Source organism: Pongo abelii, chromosome 1 (genome assembly GCF_028885655.2).
Source record: "Pongo abelii isolate AG06213 chromosome 1, NHGRI_mPonAbe1-v2.0_pri, whole genome shotgun sequence".
Lineage (NCBI taxonomy): Eukaryota > Metazoa > Chordata > Mammalia > Primates > Hominidae > Pongo > Pongo abelii.
The window spans coordinates 206,607,805-206,617,221 of record NC_071985.2 but is presented as its reverse complement, the minus strand read 5'-3'; the positions used below and the strand labels follow the sequence as shown (position 1 = coordinate 206,617,221).

The window sequence follows — 9,417 nt, the reverse complement described above, 5'->3', positions numbered from 1 at the left end:
CTCTCCCTTCGGTTGTCTCCTAGGGATTCACCGTACGTACCCCTTTCCCTCCGGCACTGGAGCCCAAGTCTCCCGCTGAGCAGGCCCCTCTCCCTCCACGCCCAGGCTTCTTAAACCAACCCCTCCTCCCCTTGTCATTCATGAACCAGGTAGGAGGACTTAACGGAACATTTCCTGTGGGCCTTGCAGGGTGGGGAGCCAGAGGAAATGACCTGGTTCCTGTTCTTAGCATCCTGGGGGTGGGATGGGAGGTAGGAATAGAAACCAAAAGAGATAAATGGAAAACAGGCAGGATTGGCTTAAGACTTCTTCTCCATCTGTAGGCTGAACCCGTTATCCTCATTTTGCAGATGCAGAAACTGAGGCTCAGAAGCGTTCGGCCACGTGCATGCATTGCCTTTCCCATTGGTGCTCCATCGCCAGTAATAAGGTGAGTTATATCTAAATATATCCATAGACTCATTCAACAGCATCTACAAGAGAGCTGCAGTTTCAGCAAGGATTAGACCTGGCCCCTGCCCTTGGGAGCTGACAGTCTGGAGGGTGAGGCTGGGTCTGGGGACCCAGAGGATGCAGTTGTTGGTCCCACCTGAACTGGTTGGGGGAGGGAAGGGAGGAAATGTGTGAGAGACTTTGTAGATTTCTTATGCACAAAAGACCTGCTCCAGTATAACTTTCAAAGAGGCAAAATCATGACTCCCATACAAATTAAAATGAACATGTGTCAAATATTTTCTTTGACTTATTAATTGACATGGAATCAGCAAGATGTTAAAATAAGTTCAACTGACAATTTGACTCACGGGTATTTATATTCTCTACTGGACAAAATTCCTTTGCACGGTTATGAGCAGGAATCATTTGCTTTGTGATCTGTTTTCCTCAGATTGCCTCTATCCCTACAGAGCTATAAAGCCAATCAAAGACAATCAAAAGCACACAAGCACACACCCCTAAAGAGTCGGATCATCACTAGAGGGTCACAGCCAACACCTGGCACTCCTCTGAAAGGAACACACCCAGAAATCTCTTGCCTTTTCCCAGGCTTTGATATATTTTCTTGGCCGACTCCTGGAAGGATCAGGATGAATCAGGTAGCAGCCGTTGCTGAGCAGGCAGGCCATCTTAGAGCTTGGTCCTCCTCTTTGCAAAATCTTCCCCATTCAGGCGGTAACTTCTAGCTGCAGCCAGAGTCAGTAATCGCCAGCAGGTGGCGCTGAGGCAAATTCTCAGCCGCACGTGGGGAATTCTTTGACCCTTGAGGCCCTGCAGGAGTCAGGTTTCCTGACTTCAGGATTTCACAGGACCCTTTCTCCCCACCCCCTCCCCACCTTCTCCTTCTTCTCCTCCTTCTCCTTATCCTTCTTCTCCTCCTCCTTCCTTCTTTTTTTTTTGGTTGTTGTTGTTTAGTTTTTTGAGACATGGTCTCGCTATGTTGCCCAAGCCGGCCTTGAACTCCTGGGCTCAAGTGATGCACCCGCCTCGGCCTCCCAAAGTGCAGGGATCACAGGCGTGAGCCACCGCGCCGGGCCATTGCCCCTCTTTTGGTTCAAGTTTTCTCATGATCACAGGACCGCTTCCAAGTGAGCTCATCTCGAGCCATAAATTCAGCCATTCACTGAAAGTGCCCAGGCCCCAAGTCGTATTCCTGAGGCTCTCCAGGAATTCTTTGTGTCCAAGAAGCAGCCCTTGTCTCTGCTTGTCCGGCTTTGCTGCTCCCAGAAGGAGCAAGGCCTCACTCACCTTTGAGGATGAATTCTGCCATCTCAGGGCCCCATCCCACGCTGCCCCACCCCTGCCCTGCCTTTGGGTGTATCCACACCCCCCTGGAAACCTGGAAAAGTCACCTCAGCAGAGGTTGAATAAAAAGCTTTACTTCTTTGTCTCCTTTCAAGCTCTCATTCCCCACCCCGTTTTTTTTTTTTTTTGAGACAAAATCTTATTCCCTCAGCCAGGCTGGAGTGCAGGGGTGCGATCTCGGCTCACTGCAGCCTCTGCCTTCTGGATTCAAGTGATTCTCATGCCTCAGCCTCCCGAGTAGCTGGAATTACAGGTGCACACCACCACGTCCAGCTAATTTTTGTATTTTTAGTAGAGACGGGGTTTCACCATACTGGCCAGGCTGGTCTCAAACTTCTGACCTCTGGTGATACGCCTGCCTCAGCCTCCCAATGTGCTGGGATTACAGGTGTGAGCCACCGCTCCCGGCTTCATTCCCATTTTACAGGTGAGAAAGTGGCTACTGCTCCTCTGGGTCTGTCCTGGCCATGGGGGAAGGCTGTATCTCTTTGCTATACTCCGCTTTACTCAGGCCAGAGGATGGCTGAAGAGCTGCCCCCAGGCCTCACTGTTTCCCTGGCCTTCCCATAAACTCATATTCATGGAGGACTGCAGCATAAGAAGCACCTCCTATGCGCTTCCCAAGGGCCTGGAAAGTTCTCCAGAATGTAGTGGGAATAACTACAAGCACAGTCCCATCCCAACTCAGCAGGGAAGGAGTGCTGGGGTGAACACAGCTCCCTCCTCAGCTGAGACCTTGCCCTGGGGTAGGGGCAGCAGGCCAAGGGGAAGGAGGTGGGCAGGCAGGGTGTGCAGGCCATTGTGGTAGTGAGGTCTGCACCGGGGCCAGGGCACACATCTGTCCCACTGGGTGCTGGCTGGGCAGTGTTTCCCAGGCTCCTTGTGGGGCATCAGGGAGAAAACCTTCCTCTTCTAGGTTAGGGTCTCTGCCCTCCACCCCGTGACTGTGACAGCAGCAGGAAAGAGGTCACCATAGTGCTCCTGCATCTCAGGGATTCCCTGAAAGGAGAATCTGAGAGAAAAGAGTAGGAGTCCTTGGGAAGCGGATCCTGAGCAGAAAGGTGCCTGGCCACCTGGGGCCTTTAGGCAGTAAGATCTGCTGGGAATGAAGTGGATGGTGGGGTAAATTTGAAGGCAGGTAGGGGAGAAGCAGCACCAGACCCCCAGGGCCTGGACAGGCCAGCGGGCTTCCTGCAATTTGCATGACCTTGCATCTCCCTTCCTTTCCTGGGAAGCATGTGGTCTGATAGCTTCCAGGATGACAGCTTGTGCTGGGGCCTGGACTTCTCTGCTCTGACAGATTCAGACATCTGTCTTAGTTTGTTTTCTGTTGCTTACAACAGAATACTGAAACTGGGTAATTTCTAGGGGAAATGAATGTATTTTTAAAGTTCTGGAGGCTGGGAAGTCCAAGGTCGAGGGGCCACATCTGGTGGGAGCCTTCTTGCTGGTGGGAGCTCTCTGCAGAGTCCTGTGGGAGGGCATGACATCGCACGGTGAGGGGCTGAGCGGTGTCCCTCAGTGTCCCTTCCTCTTCTTATAAAGTTCCCAGTCCCACTCCTATAATCACCAATTAACTCATTAATCCATTAACCCACGAGATTAATCCATTCATGAGGGCAGAGCCTTCATGATCCAATCACCTCTTAGAGGTCCTTCCTCTCAATACGGCCACATTGGGGATTACATTTCAGCATAGGCTGGGTGCACTGGCTCATGCCTGCAGTCCCAGCACTTTGAGAGGCCAAGGTGGTCGGATTGCTTGAGCCCAGGCGTTCCAGACCAGTCTGGGCAACACGGTGAAACCCCATCTTGATAAAAAATTTAAAAATTGGCCAGGCATGGTGGTACGCACGTGTAGTCCTAGCTACTCCAGGGGCTGAGGTGGGAAGATTGCCTGAGCCCAGGGAGGTTGATGCTGCAGTGAGCCATGACCGTGCCACTGCACTCCAGCCTGTGCAACAGAGTGAGGCCCTGTCTCAAAAATATAAAAGAGCTGGGCGCGGTGGCTCACACCTGTAATCCCAGCACTTTGGGAGGCCGAGGCGGGCGGATCACGAGGTCAGGAGATTGAGACCATCCTGGCTAACACGGTGAAACCCCGTCTCTACTAAATATACAAAAAAAATTAGCCAGGCGTGGTGGCAGGCGCCTGTAGTCCCAGCTCCTCAGGAGGCTGAGGCAGGAGAATGGTGTGAACCCAGGAGGTGGAGCTTGCAGTGAGCCAAGATCACGCCACTGCACTCCAGCCTGGGCAACAGAGCGAGACTCCGTCTCAAAAAAAAAAAAACCAAAAAAAAAATATATATATACAGACACACACACACACACATATATACACACACATATATATACACACACACATATATATACAAACACATATATACACACACACACACATATATACACACACACACATATGTATAAAAGAAAAAAGTATTTCAACGTGAGTTTTGGCGGGGACAAATAGTCCAACCACAACAATATCCCAGAGTTATTATATCAGGATGGGTCCCTGGGGGTTTTGTAAAGGCAGTATTTCATTTCCTCAGATGTACTGTGAGAAACTGCTGGAATTTCTGGTTTGGGGAAGGCTGAGCCCCTCAGAGGTCTAGATGAGATTTTCTGGTTTCTTCCTTTGCTGGGAAAAACGGATCAGGATGGCCTCGTTTAGACTGTCAGACACTCTGGGATCCTTGGACCTCCCTCAGGAGAAGAAAAGTTGGACCTTCTACCACCAATAGGAAGGGCACGCAGAAATCCTGCTGATATGGCTCCGATGAGTGGAGGAACACCAGGGTTCTTGGTCCTCATGCTGGTTTAGATAAAACGACACAGACACATGTAGAGTTGTTTTAAGGAGTGGAGAGTTTAATAGGCAAGAAGGGAGAAGGCAGAAAGAAGCAGTTCCCCCATACAGAGACAGAGAGAGGAGGGCTCCAAAGCCGAGAGAGGGAACCCCAAGTGGGGTGCAAACCAGCCAGGTATATATACAGAGGCTGGAGGAGGCGGTGTCTGATTTGCATAGGGCTCAGGGTATTGGTTTGACCAGGCACGTCATTCACTTAGCCCACAAAAAAGCTGGCACTCCCACCCTAGCCTTTTAATATGCAAATGCAAGGTGCCAGGATGTTTTACACACGCGGGGATATGTGGGGGCAGCCGTGTTGCCAGGAACATGTGGGGCAAGGGCAAGAAGGCTGCAGGAATTGCCATGTTGGGTGGACCCAGTTTCTAATGGCCTGCATTTGCATATTAAAGGCTTTTCTGGAGATGCTTTAAAAAACAAAAACTTTCCAAGGACTCCTTTTCCTCTCTATCTGCCTAAAATAATTTCTTAATAACTCCTACAACACTAGTATTCTGAATATCAGAGGAACTGTGGATTTAATTTGGCTGTCATGCTGATGAAGCAGGGTGCACCTGAGAGGGCCAGGAATGTTAGTAGCTGTGTCCTGTGGCGTGGGCTCCCTCCCTCCGTTTCCAAAGGGGCGGATACAGGAGAAGGTGGAGGGCTCTGCACAGCTGCCTTTGGTGCCTGAAGTCCCACTGAGGCAAATCTGGGCCACACAGCCTCACTCCATTACCCCCTTTATGAGTGATTTCTGGAGATATTCCAAGCCCAGCACATTCTCATCCTCAGGTATTTTAGCGATCTATTCCTAGGGCACACATCATCCCCAAACTTAGCGGCTTAAAACAATATACATTTGGCCAGGCATGGTGGCTCACGCCTGTAATCCCACCACTTTGGGAGGCCAAGGCAGGCGGATCATCTGAGGTGGGGAGTTCGAGATCAGCCTGACCAACACGGAGAAACCCCATCTCTACTAAAAATACAAAAAATTAGCCGGGCGTGGTGGTGCGTGCCTGTAATTCCAACTATTCGGGAGGCTGAGGCAGGAGAAAATTATTTGAACCCAGGAGGCGGAGGTTGCAGTGAGCCGAGATCATGCCCTTGCACTCCAATCCAGCCTGGGCAGCAAGAGTAAAACTTTGTCTTAAAAACAAAACAAAAAACCAATATACATTTATATACATGTATCCTCTCACTGAGCTTCTGATGGTCAGGAATCCAGGAGCAGCTTAGCTGGGTGGTCCTGACTCAGGGTCTCTCTTGAAGTTGTGGTCAACATGTCAGCTGGGACTGGGCGTGGTGGCTCATGCCTGTAATCCCAGCACTTTGGGAGGCTGAGGCGGCAGATCATTTGAGATCAGGAGTTTGAGACCAGCCTGGACAACATGGTGAAACACCATCTCAACTAAAAAAAAAAATACAAAAATTAGCCAGGCATGGTGGCACGCACCTGTAATTCCAGCTACTTGGAAGGCTGAGGCAGGAGAATCATTTGAACCCAGGAGGTGGAGGCTGCAGTGAGCCAAGATCGCGCCATTACACTCCAGCCTGGGCGACAGAGTGAGACTCCATCTCAAAAAAAAAAAAAGATGTCAGCTGGGATGATCGACTCCTGAAGGCCTGACTGGGGCCAGAGGATCTGCTCCCAAGGCAGCTCACATAGTTGGCAAGTTGGTGCTGATCGATGACAGGCGGCCTTGGTTCCTCATGCGTGGGCTTCTCCCCAGGGCTGCTTGTACATCCTCACAACATGGTAGCTGCCCTCCCCCAGAGGAAGCGTTCCAATATGGCAGGGTTGAAGCCACCAATCTCTTTTATGGCCTAGCCTTGAAAATCACAGCTATCACTCCTGCTGTTCTCCCTTGGTCGCCCAGGCCAACCCTATTTAATGTGAGAGGAGACCACACGAGGTTGTAACTAGCAGAAGGTAGGGGTTGCTGGGGCCATCTTGGAGGCTGGCTACCTCACCAGCCTTTGGGTTAATCTTCAGGTAAATCTTCAAACTTTATACACAGTGGTTCCCATGCCTCCGAGAACTAAGAGAACCCATTTATGCCTGAGGTTGCAATTTTTTGAATTTTTGCAACGAGACCTTGGCGGTGCCCTTGAGCAGTAGGATACAAATCACTCCCACATGTTTAGTGTTCCAATAATGGAACACTAGGCATAAATGGGTTTAAGCATCTTCTATCCATGAGGGGCTCTGTGTCTGAAGAGGGATGAGGAAGATGCCCCGTGCAGGCCCCACTAACTTCCCAGTGGCTCACTTCCTGCTTTGCCCCTCACTCACTGGCACTTTCTGTGTCTCAGCAGCCTGTTCTGGCCATAGCAAAAAGGGGTCCTCCAGCTACTGCCACAGCTGTTCCAACAACAGCCTCAGCCTTTGGCATTTCATGGTTTCCTCAGGAAACTGACTAGATGAGCCCATTTCTTAGGGACAGCCCAGTTTGAGACCACAGGGACAACCTTAAACCCACTAACTCTGTCCCCATCTCACTCTACCAGCCTGCTACAGTGAAGGTTCTTTTGGAGGCCAGTGACAGAAGCCAACTCAGCCAAAAGTGGAATCCAAAGCCGGGCGCGGTGGCTCACGCTTGTAATCCTAGCACTTTGGGAGGCCGAGGCGGGCGTATTACCTGAGCTCAAGAGTTCAAGACCAGCCTGAGCAACACGGCGAAAACCTGTCTCTACTAAAATACAAATAATATGCCAGGCGTCGCGGCGTGCGCCTGTAGTCCCAGCTGCCTCACCTGTAGTCCCAGCTACTTGGGAGGCTGAGGTAGAAGTGCTTGAACCCGGGAGGCGGAGCTTGCAGTGAGCCGACATTGCGCCACTGCACTCCAGCCTGGGCGACAGAGCGAGACTCCACCTCCAAAAAAAAAAAAAAAAAAAGTGGAATCCAGTGGGAGGGTGCCAGAGTGTGTCACAGTACAAAGGGAAATTGAAGAGCCAAGACCCAGGAACGGCAGGGACCAGGGCAGTCCTGTGGATGCTAACAGCGGGGGTTCATGGCCTCTGTCTGTGGAGCACAGCCAGACAGTACCAGAGACTCCTCTCTGCTCCAATTTCCTGGCGGACAGAATCTAATTGGCTCAGCCGTGTCAGGTGCCCACCCCTGGTCCAATCAGCAATGGCGGGGAAGGGGTGGACTCCCAGCCATGATGGCGTAGGGGTGGGGCAGGTCCTAGGGCAGTTAATACAGCTGAGGGCCGAGAAACTCAGTAGGAGGATAGCTACTCAAGGAAGAGGTTTGTTCTGTGCAGAAAAAAAGGATCTGAGATATTGGCGAGATCCAAGAGCCCATGGCACCTCCCTCCCTTTTCTAGGATCTTCTTGAGATTCTGAGAACCACTCACTAATTTAAGAAACTTGGCTTTCGGCCGGCCGTAGTGGCTCACGCCTGTAATCCCAGCACTTTGGGAGGCCGAGGTGGGCGGATCACCTGAGGTCAGGAGTTCGAGATCAGTCTGGCCAACATGGTGAAACTCCGTCTCCACTAAAAATACAAAACTAGCCGGGTGTGGTGGCGCATGCCTGTAGTCCCAGCTACTCGGGAGGCTGAGGCAAGAGAATCGCTTGAACCTGGGAAGCAGAGGTTGCGGTGAGCCGAGACCACGCCATGCCTGGGCAACAAGAGCGAAACTCTGTCTCAAAAAACAAAAAGAAGAAAAAAAAAGAACCTTTCCTCTCACCTATTCTTCCACTGTGAATATCCTTCCCTGATTCTGGCACCCACTTATGGACTTCAAAGTCACTTAAAATGTGGTTCAAAGACCACTTGTTTTAGAATCACCTGGGAAGTATGTTAAAAATACAGCTTCCAGGCCCGGTGCCATGACTCACGCCTGCAATCCCAGCACTTTGGGAGGCCAAGGCAGGTGGATCGCTCGAGCTCAGAAGTTCGAGACCAGCCTGGGCAACATGGCAAAACCCCATCACTACAAAAAATACGAAAAAATTAGCCAGGCATGGTGGCAAGCACCTGTGATCCCAGCTAATTGCAGGGCTGAGGCAAGAGGATCACCTGAGCCCAGGAGGTCGAGGCTGCATGGTGACGCATGCCTGTAATCTGTAATCCCAGCTATTTGGGAGGCTGAGGCAAGAGAATCGCTTGAGCCCAGGAAGCAGAGGTTGCAGTGAGCCGAGATCACGCCACTGCACTCCAGCCTGGGCGACAGAGCCAGACTCCGTCTCAAAACAAACAAAAAAACAGGTTCTGGACATTGGGCCTAGGAATCTATATTTGAACCTGCTCTATAAGCGATCCAGGTGCACAGCAAAGGTTGAGAAGTGTTTCAGATGTAGCTTCATCCCAGCTCTCAAACTGCCACAGATTGCATAAAGTGCTGGTGCTCACGGAAGGCCCCACCTTGCCCTCCATCCTTTCCACCATGCCCTGACCATCTCCTTGATCTTGTCCCAGCACTGTCTATCAAGACCTCAAGTCCCTCTCCTAGCAGGAGCCTGGGACCCTGTGATAGGCAATTTTTGCTCTAACCCTACTCCTGATACCATCTTTTCTCTTTTTTTTTTTTCCTCTCCTTTCTTTTTCTTTCTGTTCTGATTCTCACCAACGTTCATTTTTAATTTTATCATTTAAAAATATTTTATAGTTATGTAAACAACCTCAAACTTTTTTCCAGAGCTAGGTGATGAATAACCAAATAGGGGAAGGAATTTCAATTACCCCTAATCCTATATTAGTCCCTGTGCAGATGGGCCTAATGAGTACTGCACCAGGATTTCTAATTAACCTTAAT

At 50.6% G+C, this 9,417-nt stretch overlaps 1 long non-coding RNA gene across 1 annotated transcript; it reads left to right on the top strand.

Annotated features, from left to right (window-relative positions):
- The first annotated feature begins 258 nt into the window (after positions 1 to 258).
- Positions 259 to 8,363, top strand: LOC129051846 (uncharacterized). The gene is made up of 2 exons (XR_008516341.1): positions 259 to 430; positions 7,163 to 8,363. It is a non-coding gene; the product is annotated as an uncharacterized LOC129051846 (long non-coding RNA).
- Positions 8,364 to 9,417: the final 1,054 nt, after the last annotated feature.